Source organism: Drosophila tropicalis, unplaced genomic scaffold (assembly GCF_018151085.1).
Source record: "Drosophila tropicalis isolate 14030-0801.00 unplaced genomic scaffold, ASM1815108v1 contig_330, whole genome shotgun sequence".
Classification (NCBI taxonomy): domain Eukaryota; kingdom Metazoa; phylum Arthropoda; class Insecta; order Diptera; family Drosophilidae; genus Drosophila; species Drosophila tropicalis.
The window spans coordinates 235,426-241,564 of NW_027172788.1; positions in this window are offsets into that span (position 1 = coordinate 235,426).

Below are 6,139 nucleotides of genomic sequence, written 5' to 3' on the forward strand. Positions count from 1 at the left end.
TGAAGACACTAGTTACAAACAGTCCAGTCCTACGATACCCAAATTTTTCCAAGAAATTCACTGTCACTACAGACGCCAGTAATTTCGCGGTGGGAGCAGTGCTATCGCAAGAGAGCCACCCAATCGCATATGCATCCCGAACATTAAATCAACATGAATGCAACTACTCGACTATAGAGAAAGAGCTTCTAGCCATAGTGTGGGCCGTAAAGTACTTTCGACCGTATGTTTATGGTAGAGAATTCGACCTCGAGAGCGATCACCAACCCTTAAAATGGCTGATGGCTAAATATACGGGCAAAGATATAAGCCCAAGACTGCAGAGATGGCTCATTAATCTAGGGGAGTACAATTTCCATATAGAATACATAAAAGGAAAAAATAATAATATTGCCGATTTTTTGAGTAGGATTAAAGAAGACGAAATTAACCTAATGGAGGTCGAACCAACAGACGAAGAAGACAACAAATCCCTGACTGAAACGGTTCACTCTAAAGAAGAGGATCAGGGCTTTAACATGTCCATACTAGAAACGGCAGTCAACAGATTCAAAACACAAATAATTTTCACAGAAAAGAAACCCAACACCATAGTACAAGTGTTTGGCAGAAAGAGAGTTTATATTAGCAAAGAAGACTTGGAAAACAACCAAGCAGTAAACATCCTCAGACGAGAAATAACAGCAGGAAAGATAGGAGTTTTTTCACACCTAAGCGACCATGAATTCTACCAATTTCAAAAGATATTGACAAAGGAATACACTTCCAATCCAAAAGTAAGGTTCGTAAAATGTACCAGGTTCGCTACAGACATAGAGTCTGAAGATGAGTTGCACACCCAAATAGCTCTGTTTCATAAAAACGAGAGTGGCCATTGCGGGATAGTTGCTACCTATCAGAAACTTAAACTTAAAATTTACCATCCCAATCTAAAAACACATATCCACAGAATAATAAATAATTGTGACGTTTGCAGTGGTGGGAAATATGATAGGAAACCCATTAAAAACAACTTCCATCTAACAGAAACACCAAAAACCTGCAACGAGATAATACATGTGGACACATATGTGAATTCAAAACAATCTTTCATAATATTCGTTGATAAATTCTCAAAACACGCCACTTGCTTGCCACTGACCGATAGAAATAGTATCACAATAGTAGAACACATTCAACAGTTCTTGTCCATTAAAGGGAAAGTACAGAAATTTGTCTTCGACAACGAATTCAATAGCCTGAACGTCAGGGAATTCCTGGAAAAAGAAGGCATAGAATACCACCACTAACCATAGAACACATAGATGGGACAAACTCATGTTTTTTTTGATTGCAAACGCTAGCCTAGTCATGGAACCCCAGAGAACTTCGGGAAAACCCGAACGCTCGTACTCTCAATGAGAGCGTAAAATGGGGAGAGGGCCAAGCAGCTACGAAAATAATTTAGTGTAGCACAGACTACAGAACGACGAGGGCAGGCCTATATCGCTTGTGATTTCGTTTTGTCAATGTATGTGTACACTCGTCGGTACATGCTCAGGCTTCGTAGTGTGTGTGTGACGTGAAGTTGTACAACATCGCATTTCAATAGCTCGCTCGACCAAAATTTTTAATTTTCGACAAAACAGCGACAATGCGAATAGGATATGCCCCTGTCGAAAGAATATCAAGAAATATTGGCCTCAGCTTCGTATGTATCCCGGTGGCTGTGCCGATAAAGTGCTCGCTTGGCGATCGGAATGTCTCTGGTTCGAATCCCAACTCGTTAAAAAGGTTTTTCTTTGCCTATTTTTTTATTTATATAAAAATATTAAAAAAAAAAAACAAACCAAAAAAATAGACAAAAAAAACCTTCGTCAACGATAATCGAGTTTATTTCTATTTTGTTTTTTTCCCTTTTGTTTATTTTTATTTTTTTTATTTTTATATAAATAAAAAAAATAGGCAAAGAAAAACCTTTTTAACGAGTACGAGTTGGGATTCGAACCAGAGACATTCCGATCGCCAAGCGAGCACTTTATCGGCACAGCCACCGGATACATACGAAGCTGAGGCCAATATTTCTTGATATTCTTTCGACAGGGGCATATCCTATTCGCATTGTCGCTGTTTTGTCGAAAATTAAAAATTTTGGTCGAGCGAGCTATTGAAATGCGATGTTGTACAACTTCACGTCACACACACACTACGAAGCCTGAGCATGTACCGACGAGTGTACACATACATTGACAAAACGAAATCACAAGCGATATAGGCCTGCCCTCGTCGTTCTGTAGTCTGTGCTACACTAAATTATTTTCGTAGCTGCTTGGCCCTCTCCCCATTTTACGCTCTCATTGAGAGTACGAGCGTTCGGGTTTTCCCGAAGTTCTCTGGGGTTCCATGACTAGGCTAGCGTTTGCAATCAAAAAAACATGAGTTTGTCCCATCTATGTGTTCTATGGTTAGTGATACCACTTAACAAAGCCAAATAGTCATACTGGCAATAGCGATGTCGAAAGACTTAATAATACATTGACAGAGAAAATTCGTACACTAAATATAGAAGAGAAAAGACCTATAATTGAACAAATGGCCAGAGCTGTATACTTTTACAACAATACACACCACACCACCACAAAGTCTACACCATTCGAAGTACAAAACCATAAAGTCGATCACAAAGAATTATATGACAGAATGTCAGCACAAAAAGCTGAAAAAATATCAAAACTAAACAAAAACAGGGAAACTTACATAGAAACCAGAACAGAAGGATTTATAAAAAATTACAAAAACTTAAGACACAAGGAAGAACCCAAATTTAGGAAAACAAAATTACAAAACATCCATACAACAAACATTAAAAGACCTACAAAATTTTCAGATAACGTTGACACTCCTCATCATGTACCTGTTGCCAACACTGTCGACGGCAATGATCAACATAACCCCGATCCAGGCTGAAACCGGATTCATATCGCTGGGGGAAAGTACGGTGGAGCTGGTTAGCGAGTTCAAAATGGTCCTACATATAATAAGTCCAGAAGAAATATTAGAATTAACCAACATAATCCAGAATAATACGAAAATTCTGGTTAAGAAAGACAGGCATAGGCTAGATACAGAGATAGAAACTATAAAAATCAAAATAAGATCCATAACCCCAAATTCGCTAGCAAGACAAAAACGCGGCCTTATCAACGCAATAGGAAAAGCTCAGAAGTGGCTCACCGGTCTCATGGATGATGACGACAGGGAAACCATTATGAATCATCTCCTTAATAACCAAGAAAACCAAAATAACATAATTAACAATATTAACAAACAAGTAAACATAAATAACGACTTACAAAATTCTATTAACACACTTAAAGAAGTAATATTGGATGACAGGGAAAAAATAACCAAAACCCTTAACAACATTGAGACATATAATACCATGCTCAGAACAGACATAATGTATCATGACCAGCTGTTGAAGTTGAAATTTTTGCATGATAAAGTAGACACCATCTTGGACACAATAGCGTCAGCCAAATATAACCTCTTTCACCCCTCAATACTAACGAACAAAGAGTTTATACTCTATAATATAGATTTTTACAAAATTAAATTAATTCGCATGGGAGTCATGACCTATGACACTAATATAATCATAGCAATCAAAATACCAACTAACATAATAACTACCACAGTATTCCTAATAACCCCACTAACTAATCAGAAGAACAAAAGAATCGACATGAGTCCCGAAAGAGTAATAAAAATAGAGAACAAAACTTATACATACGAAGAACAGAAAACAATAAATGAACTCAAGCTTAGCTCTAACTGTATAATTAAAAGAAATTGTAAAATGATAGAAGATGTAGAATTTAAGACAAAATTAATAAACGAAGGTACATTGTTAATAAGTAATGCACAAGATAATGAAATTCAATACAATTGCAACAATACCACCAATAGCGAAATATTAAGAGGAAACTTCCTCATAGAATTCACAAATTGCACAGTCCTCATAGACGAAACATACTACAAAAATAACCAAGAAATTTATATACAATCATTTGCCAATGAAGAAGAGGAGGAAAACTCATTTAACTTTACCGAAAAGCAGACGTTTAAAGATATCGTATTAAAAGAAATAGAAAACACAAAAACAATTAAAGAAATAAAAATACAAACAATAGTTTCCAACAGTTTTGGCATAGTATCAATTACTCTTGTACTCCTCTTCATAGGAATATATTCCTATAACAAGTGTAAAAGAGGAATCCAGGAGAATCCCTCATCAAAGGGGGGAGGAGTTATGAAACCAATCAAAGTCGCACAAACAAATAACATAATTATACAAAAAGCCAAAGCTGAACAAACAAATAAGCCTATGCATGGGAATGTTGATAACGACGAGATCAGCATAATCATGCAGAAGTACTTGAACCAAAATCAAATTTCAAAAGCATAAACAACAGAAGCGTCGCCGTCGCTCCCGTTGCAAATGCTCGATCAGCAATTTATGAAACAAACGAAATGGGCATTTGCATATGCCAAAGAAAATCATATTTTTAGTCTTAAGATTCAATTGTAACCAGACAGAAGTCGAAGTTCAAAACTAATAAAGAAACTCACAATATCTAAAGATATCCAGTGAACAAAAATCGTTTAATTCTGCAAAATTTAAATCAAAATTTAAATAAATAAATAAAGATATCTAAAGATATCTAGTGACTAAAATTCGTTCTTTCAACGAATATAATTCGCGCACAACAAAAAAATAAAACGAAATAATACTCGCTCAGCAATAAAGAAAAGAGAATGACAGCGAAAAGAAACAGAAGAAAAAATGAACTCGAAAATTAAATACCAATAAATAACAAACAAAAAAACTAGCAATGCAGTAATGAAAAAATGCAAACTAAAGCAAATTCAAGAATTTTTTTTTTTTAATGCTGACCCGAGTATATTAGACTTATGAAAAAAATAAAAATGAAGCAAGTAAGTCGACTCGTCGACTTGGGTATACCATACACCTGGTGAAACAAATTTTTTAAATTTCGAAGACCAAATGTATGTCTATTAAATTGTTTTTACATGTCTTATACTATGTGCTATCTCGCTCACTCTACGAACACACGAGCACTCTAGCGCCGCTACTAGCCAACGGCCAATTCTGGCCTTGTGGACCGCTTAGTAAAATACGTTGATACGCATATTTTGCATGTTTCTAGTCCGATTTCAATAAAATTTTGTAGTTTTGTAGAAATAGATAAGATTAATTAGTGTGCCGAATTTGAACGCGATAGTCAAACTACAGGAGGAAATCGGTTTTTTCTTAATTATGGAGGCGGAAGTGGGCGTGGCAAAATATGAAAATATATATTCTCTGCGCACATACTAAGCCAGTATACATACTAAATTTGGTGACTTTAGCTTTGTTTGTTTTTGATAAAATCAGTTTTGTTTAATTTACGGGGGCGGAAGTGGGCGTGGCAAAATTTTTAAATAGCCAGTTTCTGCGCGTCTATTAAACTAGTCTGCATACCAAATTTGATGTCGGTAGCTGTCATAGTTTTTAAGGAAATCAGTTTTATGTAAATTCCGGGGGCGGAAGGGGGCGTGGCAAAAATTTTGAACAATTAATTTCTGCGCACTAACTAATCGGGTATACAAACTAAATTTGATATCTCTAGCTGTTATACTTTTTAAGAAAAATAGTTTTATGTGATTCCTGGGGGCGTAAGGGGGCGTGGCCGATATTCCAATTAACTCTATATATGTACATAATACACGAGTATACATACCAAATTTGGTGGCTCTAGCTCTTATAGTCTCCGAGATCTGCGTGTTCATACGGACGGACGGACAGACGGACATGGCTAGATCGACTCGGCTGTTCATCCTGATCAAAAATATATATATTTTATAGGGTCGGAGAAGCTTCCTTCTGCCTGTTACATACATTTTGGCGACTTTAATATACCATTTCACCCTATGGGTGTATGGTATAAAAACAGATCCTTTTGAACATGTAGATACTTCAAACACAATTGAAATATCAGGAATTGGTGAAGGTTCAATTACTTTCAAAGGTCTAACCCTTATAGAACTAAGACAAAATGAATTCATAATCCCACACAAATTCCATATAGTAAATTAA